We start from the raw sequence: 17,313 nt of genomic DNA on the forward strand, positions 1-17,313 counted from the left end.
TCCTCCCACCCACCACCACCCATGCCAGATCAGCGGTACACCCTCCTACCACTGCTACCTGTTTAATGACCACGTTAAAACCTAAACAGACTCTTAACTATCTGCCACTATTAATATTATTATTAATATTATACTACACCAGGATTATTACACAGTATTATGATTATGAATATGTTGCACACCAGAGCAGTTCAGCAGTCTTGGTAGTTTGGTGATTTTTATCAATCATTTATAATTAGTTCAGACCAGAGGAGGATAGATGGTCCCCCTTGTAAGACTTGTAAGAGCCGATGTAGTGAAGGAGCACTAAGTATGGACTTCTTGCGTATTGAGGTCAGGATGTCTCAGTAATCACTATAATGGACACCTAATACAGTCCAAGGCATGATGTCTCGCTAGTATCATCTGAGCCAAGGTAGGTCGTCATAATGTTCTACATTTACATTTAAGGCATTTAGCAGATGCTCTTATCCAGATTTACCCAAGAAAAACCTCAGCTAGTTTTAATAGACTAATAATTTAAAGATCCTCTAAGTTTAGACTCTACTAAACACAAGACAGTAAGGAGACCACTCTGCTATTCGCCCAAGTACTCTCAGAAGAGGTGGGTCTTCAGTCTGCGTTTGAAGACAGCGAGCGACTCTGCTGTTCAGACACCCAGGGGAAGTTCATGCCAGGACAGCAAAAAGCCTGGACGCTTGTCTTCCATGGATTTTGAGGGATGGTGGATCGAGCCGAGCCGTACTTGAAGCTGGAAGGGCTCTTGGTGCGGATCGGCTTTTGACCATTGCCATCAAGTACGGAGGGGCTGGTCCATTCTGGGCTTTGTAGACCAGAGTCAAGGTTTTGAATCTGATTCGGGCAGCAGCTACAGGAAGCCAGAGAAGAGAACGCAGCAGAGGAGTGACATGGCTGAATTCTATATATATATATAGTCTTATTTAAAGCTCTCGCCAATGTAATAATACCTGATGTCGTAGCATTCAGAAAGCCCTGTCTTAGTTTAATAGCACCTGAGCCAAATCACAGATGTGGAACAGTATTCATACCATCTGCAGAGGCTTCCTGTCCACACTAACAGATGTGGGAGGAGGATATGGCAAAGAGACAACAGAGGAGGCACATGATTTCTCTCCACAGGCATGTCCTCCTCCCGGGAGGCAGAATAGAATAAAATAGAAGAGAATTGAGAAAAAAAGAAAGAGCAGTAAAGCATAGAATTGAATACAGAAACGTGGAGTACAATAAAATGGATCTTTTACAGAACAATGATCTCGCATGTTAGGCAGTTATCATAACCTTAAAATGGTCTAGAATCTGATGTTAAGCCTGCTCTCTACTAGGCATTAACTTTATGCCTGCTCTTAGTGGAAATTCAGATTACACCCAGATGGTGCCACAGTCTTACAGTTACCGTCAGAACATTACAACCAATCATTGGTGGGATTAAGATAAAAAAAAGATATATGTATATATTTAGATAGATATATAGATATCTGTCTCTTCTAAACACTGTATCAAATCAAATGTGTTTATTGACTAAATAGTGAGGAGAGCACTGACCGCTCTTTCTCCTGTTAGCCAATAAAAATTTTAAGATTTTACCTCACATATGGAGACATTACTTGATGGCGATGTACTGATGCTAGAAAAGTGCACATTTTCAACAGATTCTTCTTTATATTAAAGTTGTATTGTAATAAAAACAGGCTTAGCCTTGTTGAGTCTTGTTGAGGTTTGTGATATAGCTAGAGCTACAGTTTTCTTGCTAGCTAGCTAGCTATAAACATCACATTTGACACATTGAAAAATATAACATGTACATGAGGCTGTAATTAAAGGGATGAACATATTTTATTTATGTCCATGTTTTATTTAGCTCAGTAAACTTAATTCTATTGTATTACAGTGACTATCCTGTGATACATGTTAGTTCATGCCTAGAATTACCCTAACTGGGCGAGTCAACCAGCTGGTTGACTTGCATATCCGCTTCCTGAATGGGTCCACAACAAACAAACAAAAAAGAAAAAGTTGTATTTCTTAGTGTTACTATTACAATTAAATTAAACCATACACTGCACATCTCACCACGGTAATACCAACATCATGCCGGCTGTGTTTATTAGATTAGGACGCTGAAGCATAACCTGGTCATGTTTCATAATGTAGAGAGTGACCGATTTATTGATTCTTCCTTTCTGCAAGATTTTTATCCTGTCCCAGAGTGACATTCTGAGCTATGCTTATTATTAGTCTTCTGATATTAATGTCTGTGTGTGTGTGTGTCTGTGTGTGACCATATGAGTTGTTATATGGTGAGGTGAGTGATGTGAGCAGTATAGTGGGCTCAGGTGCAGAGGCTTGGTAAACCTTCTTTCATCATGACTTTATTTTAATGGCAAGACCAACAATAACATCTGTCCCTGAACAGTGAGACCCCCATGCGCTTTTCACCTCCATGGGGGAGAGGCTAAGTACATGCATTGTATTTAAAGAGCTACTGACTTTAAATAAGCAGATGTTTTAGGGTATAATTTCATATGGAAGATATGTGCTATGTGTCTGTTAGTCTAGCTGTGGTTGTCATTCATTTATAGTCGTTTAAACCTTGGTTTATACATAGTAATATGCTTATTTAGATAAATTATGAGTCAGATTATGTGTTGCTGATAAAAATAAGTGAGAATAAGTGAAGAATAGCTTTTTATTTGATTCATTTAATATACTGGAAAACACAAACACAACCCCTACCCCACACAATATGATAAATTAGGCAGAAAAATAGAAATTATGCTCTTATAGTTGCCATGTTATAGAAGCCATATTCACCACAGACTCCAGCGTAGTGTTCTTTAATTACCACACTTATTTACTCTCAATCTATTACCTCACACTGACCTTATCCAAGAGTCTGTTCTGTAGGCTGTGTTTTTTAAACCTGGATCCTGTACGTTCCAGGAAGGCCATGTTCTTACATAAGTCTCCTCTAATCAAGCCATCACGTCACAGTATTGAACGATCGATCATGGCAAAACAGAAATTAAGAGAAAAATGTGTGAAAGCACACAGCAGCAGCCGAAGGACCACCAACAGAGCAATAGAGCAGCTGTGCACTGCTGTGTTTTTCTGAAGGAGAGGGAGAGAGACCTGGCCCTGCTGTGCTCGTATGGCAGAGCTAGTTTTTTGGGGAGTCTAGGCTTTATTTAGTGATAATTGACCATCTGTGTACACATGTGTGAGCTTGACTTTTACACAATATTCTAATTCCCTGAGATACACTAGTAGATCCGCTATATGTCCAAATGTTTGTGGACACCCTTTCTGACACAGATGTGCAAATGCACACAAACGGCTGGCCTGGCCCTTGTAGAGAAAATTGTATATATAATGGGATGTAAGAAATATAATAGGAGCTTCTCATTTTCACATTAGTAAACAGAGATTTCAGTCAAAATGGCCACTAATCCCTTGAGTTTCTCATTCAGTCATTAAACCTACTGCAGAAACTACTGTGAATGATTTGGTTTAACCTGTGGCGTCCCACAGGGTTCTGCTGTAGGGCTGTTGAGAGCTTACATATACAGAGTGTGCAGACGAACACACACACAGCTTGTCTAATCCCTGTAGAGAAGTACTGCCAATAGAATATGACTGCCTGGAGCAGATAAACATGGACCTATTAGCACCATACCTAATGCCAGGTGTGGGCTAGAAGGGTATAAAGCCCATTAGCATTGTGTTCTCTGGAATGATGGATGTTGCTCCATCCAGTACTTTTGGGATAAGGTGTGGTGGTGATCATCCAACATCCTGACCCTCACTAATGGTCTTGTTGCTGAATGCAGCAAGTATAAGCTCTTGATTTTGAATCATGGGTTTTCCAATACTTGTCCATGTATATACTTAAGCATAACTATAGACATATGAGTATTACTACACATAAAGATCAAGAGAAAAATATTAATAGAGAAAATAGAGAAATATTAGAAATATTAATAGAGAAATATTAATAGAGAAATATTAATATATAAATATTAATATTACTAAACTGCCAAAGATTCCCTCTCCTGGCTCAGTGTGGTATTGCACACGACCAGGCCATATGCTTCTGATTTGGCTTTTTTAATGTGCTCTTGTCTGGATTTTCTCTGCCTTGCTCCAAGAAGCTCCGCCCCTTACCGGATCTAGATTAGGAGGCACACCTGTCTCTTGTTGAAGCTCATCAACTTCCTTCTGGTTTATGCCATTTGGGGATGTCTGTACTTGCTGCACTGCTAATATGATGTGTAATGCTGTTATGGTTCTTCATTCCTATTTTGAGCTCAAGCCGTTGCTTTGAGTTCCTGCCTCTAGTTTTGATATCTGAGTTTCCATGTGGATTATCCAGCTTCTGCCCTTCCCTCATGTGGCATTACATAAACATACCAAGAGAAATGTTCACAGATCAGGCATACCATTAAAACCATCTGCCTAATATTGTGTAGGTCCTCCTCGTGCTGCCAGAATAGCTCTGGCCCATCGAGGCATGGACTCCACAGGACTTCTGAAGGCACCCTGTGGTATCTGACACCATAATGATACCAGCCAATTCTTATAAGTTCTGAGGTGGTGGGGCCTCTGTGGATTGCATCAATGAAACGTTGGGCTTCCATGAGGGTTGTCTTTTGTTGGATCACATCTGGTAGGTACTGGCCACTGCATATTGGGAGCATCCCACAAGACCTGTCTGAGGTTTTGGAGATGCTCTGATGCAGTCATCGAGCCATCATAGTTTGCCTTTTGTCAAAGTGGCTCAGATTCTTATGCTTGCCCATTTCTCCTGCTTTTAGCACATCACCAAGAACTGGCCGTTGACTTGCTGCTTAATAAGTATGGTGCCATTGTAATCAATGCTATTCACTTCCCTTTCAGTGGTGTTAATGTGATTGACTGATCAGTGCAGACTAATGAATTATGAATGAGAGAAATTTAATAAAATATGGTCAGAATAATAATAATAAGATATATCTTAAGTAATACAAAGATCCACTTTAATGACTTGACCAGAAAGTTAAACCTGTGCTTCTCCCAGGCAGGCAGCTGCTCTAGCCAGCAATCTTATAGTCCTACTCAGCAGCTCACACTGGTTCTGAGCTCCATCATGCTGTAAGACTGTAAGACAGTGTTGTTGGAGAACGTGTCAGAATGAGACAGCACACAGCCTGTTTTGATGCCTCTCTGAGCCTGAGAGATGAATCTTGCAGTTTTCGAGCCGTCATTGGTGCTGAACAAGTATTTAGCTGTGTTCTCTGTCCATTACAATGTCATGAGTAACTCAGCAGCAGGCTGCCTAGGAATGGACGGAACTGCAGGACATAATGGGCATATCTAAACTGATGCTGAAGATAAACTTGTGTATGTCAAATGAGTTGCTAATGAAGACCTTTTGATATAGCATGCTGTGCAGAGAGTGAGACTAAGAGTAACACCCAGAAATCATTGGAATAACCACACCACTCCACTCCACTCCACAACATTAGAAACCTTTCCCTGCAAAGGTGCGAGGTTCATGCAAACTGAGCGTAACTGGACAAGCAAGTCTTTGGGAGGTGTGCAGAGAGGAAACACTTACTAAAACATACTGTGGCAAAACCCAAGATTCATCTGTCTAAAGCTAATGTGCCAGATGTCCTGATTCTCTGGACATCTGGATTATCTAGAGTCTTGCCATTACATTTTTTTAGGAGTTAAGGATCTTGCCCAAGGACTCTCATTGGTGCAGCATGGTATGCAATTTGTCCTTAAAATCTTACAAATATGATTAAAGGAACTAAAATCATTTCATTGCTTACAGTGTCTCGCCTTCGATTCAACAAACACAAATATAAAAAAGTAATAAAATTTACAGGCATGTGTTTGTTTGATCTCAGAAATCTTTAGACTTGAAAGTCCAGGTGCAAACACATGCTAGTTGTATATGAAGGCCGCAACATGCAGGTGATTATGTGTCACATTATCATGCCATTTCAGACGGACATGTACCCTTATGAGTAAAACTACAAGGAATGACAGAATCCTCTCTATGTTCTTTAATTAAGACATGAACTTCAGTCGCCCCTGTTCGAATAATTAACTCCACGTACGCGACACCGCTGCCCGTGCCCGAGGGGTTAGCACTACAAATTAACAGAGGTGTGTTGTCTGTGTGTGTTTGTGATGGAGTTTAAATTATATCCAATGGCTGCTGAATGTTAATGCACAAGAATCGTGGTTTAGAATGTCTTCAGTTTCACTGGATGTTTCTGACCTTGTGAGCTATCACACAGAAGTCTATAGCTAAATTGTGCAGCTCTTACATGAAGTCTGGAGGTTTGCTATCATGCTCTTGTTTGGAGAAGCCTTTTTTAACATACAGTGAACACACAATTCATTTTAAAAGCTTTTGTAAATCATTTTTCAGTCTGTAAACTAAGCCGTCAAGCTTCAGGAGTCCTATACAAGCTAGATGTATCAGCTAGTAGGACTGTCCTATGAGTAAATTTTCTATATTTATGTTTACTAAATTGTCATATTTGTTTTTATTATTATTTTCAATGCATTGTAATGTAGCTGCAGTGTCCTCCATAATGTATAATGCTTAGTCATATATATATATTTTTTTCTACCTACATTTTCTTTTTTCTTTTTCTTTTTTTTCACTCAAATTCTAAATTTCAAAGTTTCCAAGGCACCATAATGTTTTGGACATTGCTTGAGTGCAAGCATAAAACTTAATTCTAGGCATTTGGTCATGTTTTTAGTCAGCTTTTTAGCTTGACAATATGAGAACAGAAATGTGTGAATGGTGTTAAAAAAATAATATTAGGCCCCAGAGTGGTCCTGCGGAATAAGACACTATGACCAGAGGATCGCTGGTTCAAATCCTGGTCATGCTGCTAGCCATCATCAGCCGAGGCCCAAAGAGAACACAATCGGCCTTGCTCTCTCCATGGTGGGTAGATGGCGCGTTCTCTCTATCTGCTGGCCGATGCATCAGAACCAGACCCCCCCCCCCCCCCTAAAACTAATAAAAGCTATATTAATAATTAATAATTTAGCATCAGCAGTTTAAATAATTGCATAATAACAAAAACACATGGTAACGATGTCAAGGATGCAAATTCTTTCTGCTTATACGAAATGTGGTGTGGATTATAATCTGTACTTACTACTATCCTGAAATCGGGATGTTTTCTCTGCTTGATTCAATGAGCTACTAGCAAGAAATTATTCATGTTAAATGACACCATGCTTTTGTTATCACTTCTGAATGTTAAATGGACCCAAATGCAACAATATTGTAAACGTTCATGAGTTGTATTTCCCATTTCAATAAAAAGCAACAGCATTTATAGTGTTTTATAGCATTTATAGCATCATAGACCGTCAAGGGACATCACTGAGCAGATCACACACTAACCAGCTACTAAAATGGCAAAGGCTCCCAAAAGCCATCATAAAACGATAAAGCAAGGATCACTTTGAACAGTTAAGATATGAGCTTAGCATTACAATGCTTCAGGGAATTATAGCTGTGTACCCTCATAGAACTGCACACCATTTCCGAACAGGATCCAGGCATTTTTGTAACAAAGCAAAAACGGTTATCAGCCCGGTATTATTTGACTCTGTCAGCCGTCAACCTTTCCAGCACATTTAATCTGCACATTTCAAATTCATATTTACAGAGACGGAGCCTCTCGGTCAGATGAGGGACGTCACTGTGTGTCAGTCAGACAGGAAGTGAGAAAATGCCATGGGTCCATTGCTCTCCAAATCAGACAGATGGCTGACCTTCAGGACCAAAGCTGAAGGCCAGTGAGACCCGAGCAACAAGGTACATCTGTGGTACGTTGTCCAAAAATGTAGAATGAACTTGCTCATGTGATTTGTCCATTATGCAAATATGGCCCCGGTGGCTTTAGCATGCATTCTGAGTGTTCCGATCCTACGTGTACAACGCAGCACAGATGGCAACAGTGTCCAGTGTGTCTCCGAGGAGACCCGGGAGTTGTGATTCAATCACTTAAACCACCTTTAGAGGCAGTGGACCACACAGCGTTTGTACTGTGAATGATAAAGCGACCCTGTGTGCCCCACAGCAACAAAGGCCCACCAAATCAAATGCATTATAACAGCAAAGACAGCAAAAAAAAAACAGCTGCACAGCTTCTTTCTTTGTCTCTACTCCTTAAAATGTCAACTGCTGAGTACTGAGCTACTGAGCTATTCAAGAAAGCCAAACCTGGGGAAATGACTTGGGGCAAGGCTAGCTTAGAGGGCTAGTACAGCAACACTCCCCAGTAAGACTCGGGTTATTACAGTGTTTTTGTTACAGTGCTAAAACTAAGCTATAATATACTGCTTCAACAAGCTGTCACCAGGGTCAGGAATCAGCCAATAAAAGATTTTTCTGGGGTTTTTCCCCTACAAGCCCTTTATAAAAGGAAAATCAGCTTGTTTCATTCTTAGGCAAAGTAACAGGGTGGTAAATAAGCTAGTTAAAGAGCATCTGAGCATTTTTTACCCCAAACACTACTTTGACATATATTATTTATATGTCAAAGAACAACTTAAAATACTTAATAAATACATCCGTTGCCAGCTTAAAGTCATGCATTTACATGAACAGGGAAATTTGTCTAACAATAAATACAGCGAGAGACCAATCACAATGTCAGAGTCTCTGGAGTCATGTCAGGGATAAATGCAAATATGTCTCATCAATTAATCAAGACATATGACATAGTGAGTGAGTTTACATGCACTTGGGTAATCAGACAATGGGAAAATTCTGGGTTTATTTGAGTCCAAAGGTAATCACATTCTACTTTGCAACCAGGCAATAATCTCACAAAAGCATGTGCCGTAAACATCAAACACAGCTTTTTGTAATCGTGGACCTTATAGTCCTTATAGGCAAGACGGTTCACTTGGCAGTCATCTTTACAACACCGCCAGGCTGTTATTTCCAGTCACAGAAAACCAGGCCCCAACCTCTCTATGAATGGGGAGAGACCAAAATACTGGAAACTAAAGGTCAGATTTCTATTTTTTTTTTCTTTTCTCAGATTTTTCCCCGATTTTCACCCCAATGTGGACCACCCAATCCGTACATACTCTCCCCCCATTGCACGCGATGCCCCCCCCCCCCCAAACTTGGTGAAGATGGAGACCAACACAGGCCCCCTCTGATACATACGCAGTCAAGTAACTCATTTTTCAAACTGCCGCCGATGTAACATCACCGGGCAAACAATGCACCTGGAGAGAAGTCCAGCATACCCAGCTCCAACACACCAGCGACACGGGAGAGAATGCGCTGTCTACTCACCCTGGAGAGTGCCAGGCCAATTGAGGGGGGCTAGCACGTCGACCCTCTGCTTGTAGCGTAACCAGCAAGCTGATTGTCCCTTTTTGCTGAAGGGTGGGACTTGATCTGTAAACAGACGCCATGCTGAGCCTTATGCAAGCTCCCATTCATATTTCAGCCATTGGTCTCCTCATTTATAATGTCTCTGCACAAACTCACTTTACCAGAAAATATGAATCTTATAATATTAATATGAATGCTTCTTGTCTTCAGTTTTCTCTATATTGCTGAAAAGACAAAGACAAGCTACTTTGGAACAGGTGTTTGTCCTATCCAGATACATTTGCGTGCATGTGCAAAGAAATCAGACTAAGAGTATACTAAGCAATCCAATTACTGACGTAAAATGCAGCTCTCTTTATCAGATTTCAGATTAATCTGGTTTCTGAGGCCTTAATCCAGTCTAAAACATCGGAGTATGCTGTTTACGTGGCTACTTGAATAATCAGATAACCGCAGAAATCCAATTATGATCAGATTATTGAGTGCATGTGAACACACTTATGGTTATCTACAAAATGATGCTTCATATTTAAAAACAGTTGTACCAGCCATTATGATTTTTTTTTTACATTTCATTTAAAAAATTACATTTTGTTCATTTAGATAATTTGGTGTTATGCTCTAGTATCATATAGCACATTTTTTCCCCACAAACTATAACTTTAAATGGAAACTGTGCAAATTTCACACTGTAGGTGCTGAACAAAGCCTTGAATCATTGCTGTTTCTGCATGCATATTAGGCCAGCTCAAAAAGGTTATTTTCCATAATTGTTTTGAGAAAATTCAGCAAACAATCATTCTCCACACTGATAAACCCAAATTCTAGTGTGCCATACCTGTGTGTGTGATTGCAGGGAAGATGCTAAAATGCTCTACCTCATTCATGCTGGCTCATTTTTCTTCATCACAAGCCCCACTGCTCATATTATTCATGTTTACTGAAGGATGCTGGGTAGGGGCCGTGGTCTTTAGTGAATAGATCAGGGATGTGACATCTGTGCAAATGGAATCACATCCATCCTCAGACACCTGGGCTCCAAGAAACAAATGAAAGAGGCATGGACCTGTAACGTGCACTCATGCTGAATGATTTTGGGAAAAAGTGACCTCAGTGTATTGCAAAATCAGTTATTACTTCAGATCATGTTTTGATTGATGATTTCCCTTGGTTTGGTCGTTTCCAACTCCCACCCACTAGCTAGACTCAATGCATCACACAGTTCCACCATTGCTGGAAGGGAAAAAGGCTGGCATGTGGTTCACATGAAGCCAACCAGCCACATATTTTTTAACTGCTGCTAATTCAATGTCAATGAACAGCTTACATTTATGGCATTTAGCAGACACTCTTATCCAGAGCGACTTACAAGGTTACTCGTATTACAGAGGTGGGTCAGTGTAGTGTTAGGAGTCTTGCCCAAGGACTCTTATTGGTGTAGCGCATCACAGTCACCCAGACCGGGAATCGAACCCCAGTCTCCCACATAGTGTGGTTGCTCAGTGGCAGGTGGTGGTGTTATCTGTTCCGCCACACCAACCACCATTGCGCCACACGCTTAACATGCTTGGAGGAGACCACTAACTGCCAATTCTGTTACACCAGTTTAAGTCAACCAAATCAAATTTACTTTGATTACTTTAGCATTTTTTTACAGCTTTACTGAAATTCAGAAATACGATAAAAATAAACTAAACGATGACTAAAAAAATGAAACCACAAGTCAGTAAACCAACGGCCATAGTAGCAAGCAAAAGCTGGAGGAAGAAACATTGAGAGGAACCAGGACAAGTGTCAGTCATTAACTTGGAAAGAGTAAAGAGATCATCCCAAAAATATTAAATTGAACTTCATCCCCCCAACTTATCCCAGAGGTTTTTAAAGGTGCATCATCACTCCAACTCATCCCAAAGATGTTCAATTGAGCTTTATCACTCCAACTCATCCCAAAGATGTTCAATTGAGCTTTATCACTCCAACTCATCCCAATGATGTTCAATTGAGCTTTATCACTCCACCTTATCCCAATGATGTTCAATTGAGCTTTATCACTCCACCTTATCCCAATGATGTTCAATTGAGCTTTATCACTCCAACTCATACCAAAGATGTTCAACTGAGCTTTATCACTCCAACTCATACCAAAGATGTTCAATTGAGCTACATCACTCCAACTCATCCCAAAGATGCTCAATTAAACTTTATCACTCCCACTCATCCCAAAGATGCTCAATTAAACTTTATAACTCCCACTCATCCCAAAGATGTTTATTTGAGCTTCATCATTCCAACTCATCCCAAAGACATTTGATTGAGCTTCATCACTCCAACTCATCCCAAAGACATTTGATTGAGCTTCATCACTCCAACTCATCCCAAAGAAGCTCAATTAAACTTTATCACTCCCACTCATCCCAAAGACGTTTATTTGAGCTTCATCACTCCAACTCATCCTAAAGATGTTTGATTGAGCTTCATCAATTAAACTCATTCCAAAGACATTTGATTGAGCTTCATCACTCCAACTCATCCCAAAGATGTTTGATTGAGCTTCATCACCCCAACTTATCCCAAAGATGCTCGATTAAACTTCATCAATCCAACTCATCCCAAACATGTTTAATTAAGCTTCATCACTCCAACTCATCCCAAAGATGCTCAATTGGACCTCATCACTCCAACTCATCCCAAAGACGCTCAATGGAGCTTGACGGGTGCTGGAAATGGAGGGTAGGCAACTGGTTTAAAGCAGGTAGCAGGAGGTGATTTGAGGGTATTTGTTAACTTGGCAAAGAGTAAAGCTATTAATTAATTCTGTGTGGATTTACAGAGAATAGAAATCATGATCATCAGAGTGTTAGTGTCGACTCTGGCAAATCTGACTACAACAGAACCTTTAAACAGATGGCTGCTCTGGTTAGCCTCACATGGGGGAGAGTGATGAGGGGGAGAGAAAGGACCATCCTACCCACCCAGAAAGAGAGACAGCACTGGCAATTATGCTTTCTAGGACTTTCAACCATGCATGGCTGTGGCATCAACTGGTAATGCTCAGGCAGTTCTGTCACGGGAGCCCTTGTTTTAGATAGCTGACTGATATTTTGCTCCCAGTTCAGTTTTTTCCCTCTTTATCCAATTCACTGTACACGCGTTCTGCAAGTTCCAGCTATTCATAGTCGCAGCGGAACAAAGCATTTACTTTTCACAAGCCATTAGCATTATGCATTTACTTAACTGCATCTCAGCTGAACTATCAAAATACTGGCCAGATTACTCTGCTCCGGAACTGGAGTGGCTACTGTTTGAGCTGCCAGATAACCAGATTTCAGAGCAGATTCATTTTTCTTTTCCCACGTCAAAACAAGCTCCGACATGTAGGCCATTTATCAATGCTCAAAGCACAGGCAGCAGAGCGGATGCTTCAGCTTATATGGTCTGCAAACTCGTGGGAGCAAATTAATTGACAGAGCCACTAAATTGCACATTGCGTTTCATTTCGTGGCCTGTGGTTTACCCATGCATGTGAAGTGGAAAGGTATGCAAATGGACATTTACCATTAATCATTCTGCTGAGGGGAACGTGCATGGTGAGATGATAGTGCTTCAGCCTGGGTCATTATCATCTCACACATACAGGAGTTTGCTAGAGGCTCATGTGCGTATGGGTATGTAACTTCTGAATGGAGAAGTAGGCTACTGACCCTAACAGAGTTCTAGTTTATTAAAGGATTATTAAAGGAATGTTTCATTATATCAAGTATGATTTGTGCCAAAAATGAGAATGGCTGTGTTCATTTAGCACAAGTAATTCCTTTTCCCAGTTCATCTCCCGAGTATAGTTTCAGATGTCAAGAAACTGTTAGGAATTTGAGCATCTGAAGAATAGCAACAGATTGTTTGGATGCTGTACAACACTATATGTTCAAAAAGGTGTCCTGATATCAGCTAATCCAACTTTTTTGTCTCATATTAAAGATTATTTTATGCCCTTGCATCAAAACTGCCACTCCCAATTCTAAAGGTTTTCAAAGGAGCTTCATCATCCTAACGATGTTTTATGAGCGTTATCACTCCATTTCATCCAAAAGACATTCCACTCTAATTCATCACTTCAACTTATCCCAAAGATGTGTATCAGACCTTCATCTTTCCAACTTATCCCACAGTTTTTCTGCAGACATTCATCACTCCAACTTATCCCAAAGATTTTCAGTGGGGCTTCATCACCCCAGCTCATCCCAGAGACGCTCAACAGAGCTTTATCACTCCAAATGATCCCACAGTTGTTCTGCAGACCTTTATCACCCCAGCACATCCTAGAGATGCTAAATGGAGCTTCATCACTCCAAATGATCCCACAGTTGTTCTGCAGACCTTCATCACCCCAGCTCATCCTAGAGATGCTAAATGGAGCTTCATCACTCCAAATGATTCCACAGTTGTTCTGCAGACCTTCATCACCCCAGCTCATCCCAGAGATGCTCAATGGAGCTTTATCGCTCCAAATGATCCCACAGTTGTTCTGCAGACCTTCATCACCCCAGCTCATCCCAGAGATGCTCAATGGAGCTTCATCGCTCCAAATGATCCCACAGTTGTTCTGCAGACATTCATCACTCCAACTCACCCCAAAGATTTTCAGCGGCCCTTCATCACCCCAGCTCATCCCAGAGATGCTAAATGGAGCTTCATCACTCCAAATTATCCCACAGTTGTTCTGCAGACCTTCATCACTCCAGCTTATCCCAGAGATGCTCAATGGAGCTTCATCGCTCCAAACGATCCTATTGTTGTTCTGCAGAATATCATCACCCCAGCTCATCCCAGAGATGCTCAATGGAGCTTCATCGCTCCAAATAATCCCACAGTTGTCCTGCAGACCTTTATCACCTCAGCTTATCCCAGAGATGCTCAATGGAGCTTCATCGCTCCAAATGATCCCACAGTTGTCCTGCAGACCTTCATCACTCCAACTCATTACAAAGATTTTCAGCAGGCCTTCATCACCCCAGCTTTTCCCAGAGATGCTCAATGGAGCTTCATCACTCCAAATTATCCCTCAGGTGTTCTGCAGACCTTCATCACTCTAACTCATGTTTAATAAACTTTCATCACTCCAACTCATCCCAAAGATGTTCAATAGACCATCACTCCACCTCATGTTAAAAACGTTCAGTAGACCTTCATCACTCCACCTCATCATAAAAAAGTTCAGTAGACCTTCATCACTCTAATTCAATGACAGGGTTGTGGGTTTGACACCCAAGCTAGGCAAGCTGCCACTGTCGGGCCCTTAAGCAAGGGCTTCATCCTCCCTGCTCCCTGGGCACCACGGCAGTGGCTGCACACTGCTGTGGGCACATGTGCTTACTGTCACTGTGTGTGTTTGATCACTAGTGTGTATGTGTTCACTAATGGGTTAAAAGTGAAGGCCAATTTTCATCTTTGTTCTGACGCAAATGGTGAATATGGTTGTTTTGTCTTGCCATGTTCAACTGACCTTCATCACTCCAATGCATCCCAGATTTGGTGTCTTAAATTTAATATGTTGGTAAATTTGCTGCTATAAAGTTGAGTAAATTAAACTTTTAAAAATAGAATAACAAGACTGCATATCTTAGGTTCTGTTAGCTTATCATTAGAAGTTTGGTGTACTCAAAATAATTGTAGTAAGTTTACAAAAACGTTCAGAGTCTTTTTTAGAATGGATGTCTGGATACTTCTAACCTTAAACCTAGAGTATCACAAGATGCTCACAACTCTGCACAGCTAGCTTCAAAACAACCTGAAAATGGCCTGAGTTTATCTACTTCTGAATAAATAGAAAAGTGTTAGAAATGTGCAACCGATTAGTAGGAGCACCTTAAAGGCATGCAACGTGTTAGTCCTGTTCTGTGGAAAGCTAACAAGCCTGGTTGTGCCTCAGCATCAAATTCAAGAGCAGTCACGGAAGTTTGCAGGCGATTTTCAGCCTCACTGACAAAGCCTCAAGTGTGTAATCACAGCTTCACTGTGGAAGCAAATGTCTTCATGTCAGAACAACGCCTACTCCTCAGCTCCACAGCTCACCTGGCCAGGCGGACAGGTGGAAGAGCCCTGCGTATCTTTGTCTTCATCATACATGGTGAGACAACTGAAGCACAAACATCTGTTCATTTTTACTGTCTAATTATACTCTCCGTTGAGCCATGGTTAAGGTGTAAATCAAGCTGTTAATTTGTGTCAGAAATCAAGCATGCTGGTCTTCATTTTTTGGTCTATCTTTTCATTTTTTCATTCTGACTGTCTCAGCAACATTACTGTGAGCCCAAGCATTATTACGGCCTCGGTTGAAATGAAACCCTTACATAAGCACAGATAATTAAAAAATGGTTCAGCAAAATAAACAAAAAAGTTGAGCTAAAGTAATGACTGTACTGCAGCACTGCAATATTAACAGATGGCTCAACTACTAGCTTTACATAATGCCAGGCATGTAAACACATGCTAAAGCTTTGGCCAGCTAATGTCCTTCAGAAAATGTTTCTCATACAAACTGCAGATGAAGAGAGAGACAGAAGCCTCTCTTAAGCTGAGAGTCTTTCCAACTAGCTTCTGACTTTAAATAAACATGATGTAGCAATTGTACCTTAAAATAGCAGCTTCCAAATCATATTGATGCTCCATTGACCTCTAAGGGGGGAATAGTGTCTCTGTCATTGCCTCTCAGGAACTTTGCTCGACGGTAACACACTACAGCAACAAAACATCATACGCCAACAAATGTGGGTCTTCAGCTAGCTATAAGAAGAAGCATGCTCGGTATTCACAGTATAGACAGTGCTATAGGAGGCAAGTTCACTGCAAAGATGGGTTAAAGGCAGAGGCCAAAGTCCTTTAACACAAATGGTGAATATGGTTGTCTTGTTCTGTCTCTTCTACTCTCTTTTAGCTTGTCAACAAATGCATGCACACCTCTGACCAAGGTGTATTTACTGCAGTGGAGTAAAAATAGATTTTAATCTGCAACATTTAGGGGAAGCATTCTTGCATAATGCTCCTTTAAAGGAGCATTATGTAGCATTTATGCCTTAAAATAACAGCTTCAGTATCATGTTGATGCTCCATTGACATATAATTTGGAGAATAGTGCTGCTGTCTATGCTACTCCTGGCTCGGTACAGCAGAAACTACAGTGTGTAGCAAAATAATGCCTGTGAGAACTGTCTAATGCTGCATAACCCAAGTGATATTCATGTGTACTGCCTCAGTCCACTTGCACTAGATCTCTCAACTTGTAAAATGCTGTGTAAAACTCAAAGCGTGAATTACTCAATTACTCAAGCAAAAAGATCTTGCATAACGCTCCTTTAATGATACATTATCAATAATAGCATCAACAAAACAGCAGTCTATTTATTAATGACCTTCACTATGATGAGCTTTCACCTTTGCATGTCACCTAAAAGCCTCTCAGAGCTATCAGTGTTCTGGTTTAATGATAATGCTTATTAAGTGACCCAGGTCAGTGAGCTTCCTCTTCCCATAAAGAGAGAAACAGGAGCTGTCTTTTAAGAGTACAATGTGAAACCCTTTTGGCCCTTTCTCAGACATCACAACAGGCCTAAGTAATGTTTTGACTAAAAGACCACTTTGCAGAGTGCAATCATTACCATTGTTTCAGCCCACTGTGAAAGCAGTTCATGTCTGGCCTTATTTAGCTCCATCAAGGACAGACCCTCTGCCTAATTTGGAGCTGGTCCAGAAGGCAAGCAACCTTAAAACTCCTCTAAAGTAAAAACGCCAAATATGGATGCAAGGATTTCCTGTGCGGCTGGAACAGTGCCAAAAAGTCAGCATGAAGGAATATTGCAAGATTTATTACCATATATAATTGTCAGAGGTATCAGCTGCTCTGTTTTCCTTTTGGGTTCAGA

This window comes from Salminus brasiliensis, chromosome 22, assembly GCF_030463535.1.
Source record: "Salminus brasiliensis chromosome 22, fSalBra1.hap2, whole genome shotgun sequence".
Taxonomy (NCBI): Eukaryota; Metazoa; Chordata; class Actinopteri; order Characiformes; family Bryconidae; genus Salminus; species Salminus brasiliensis.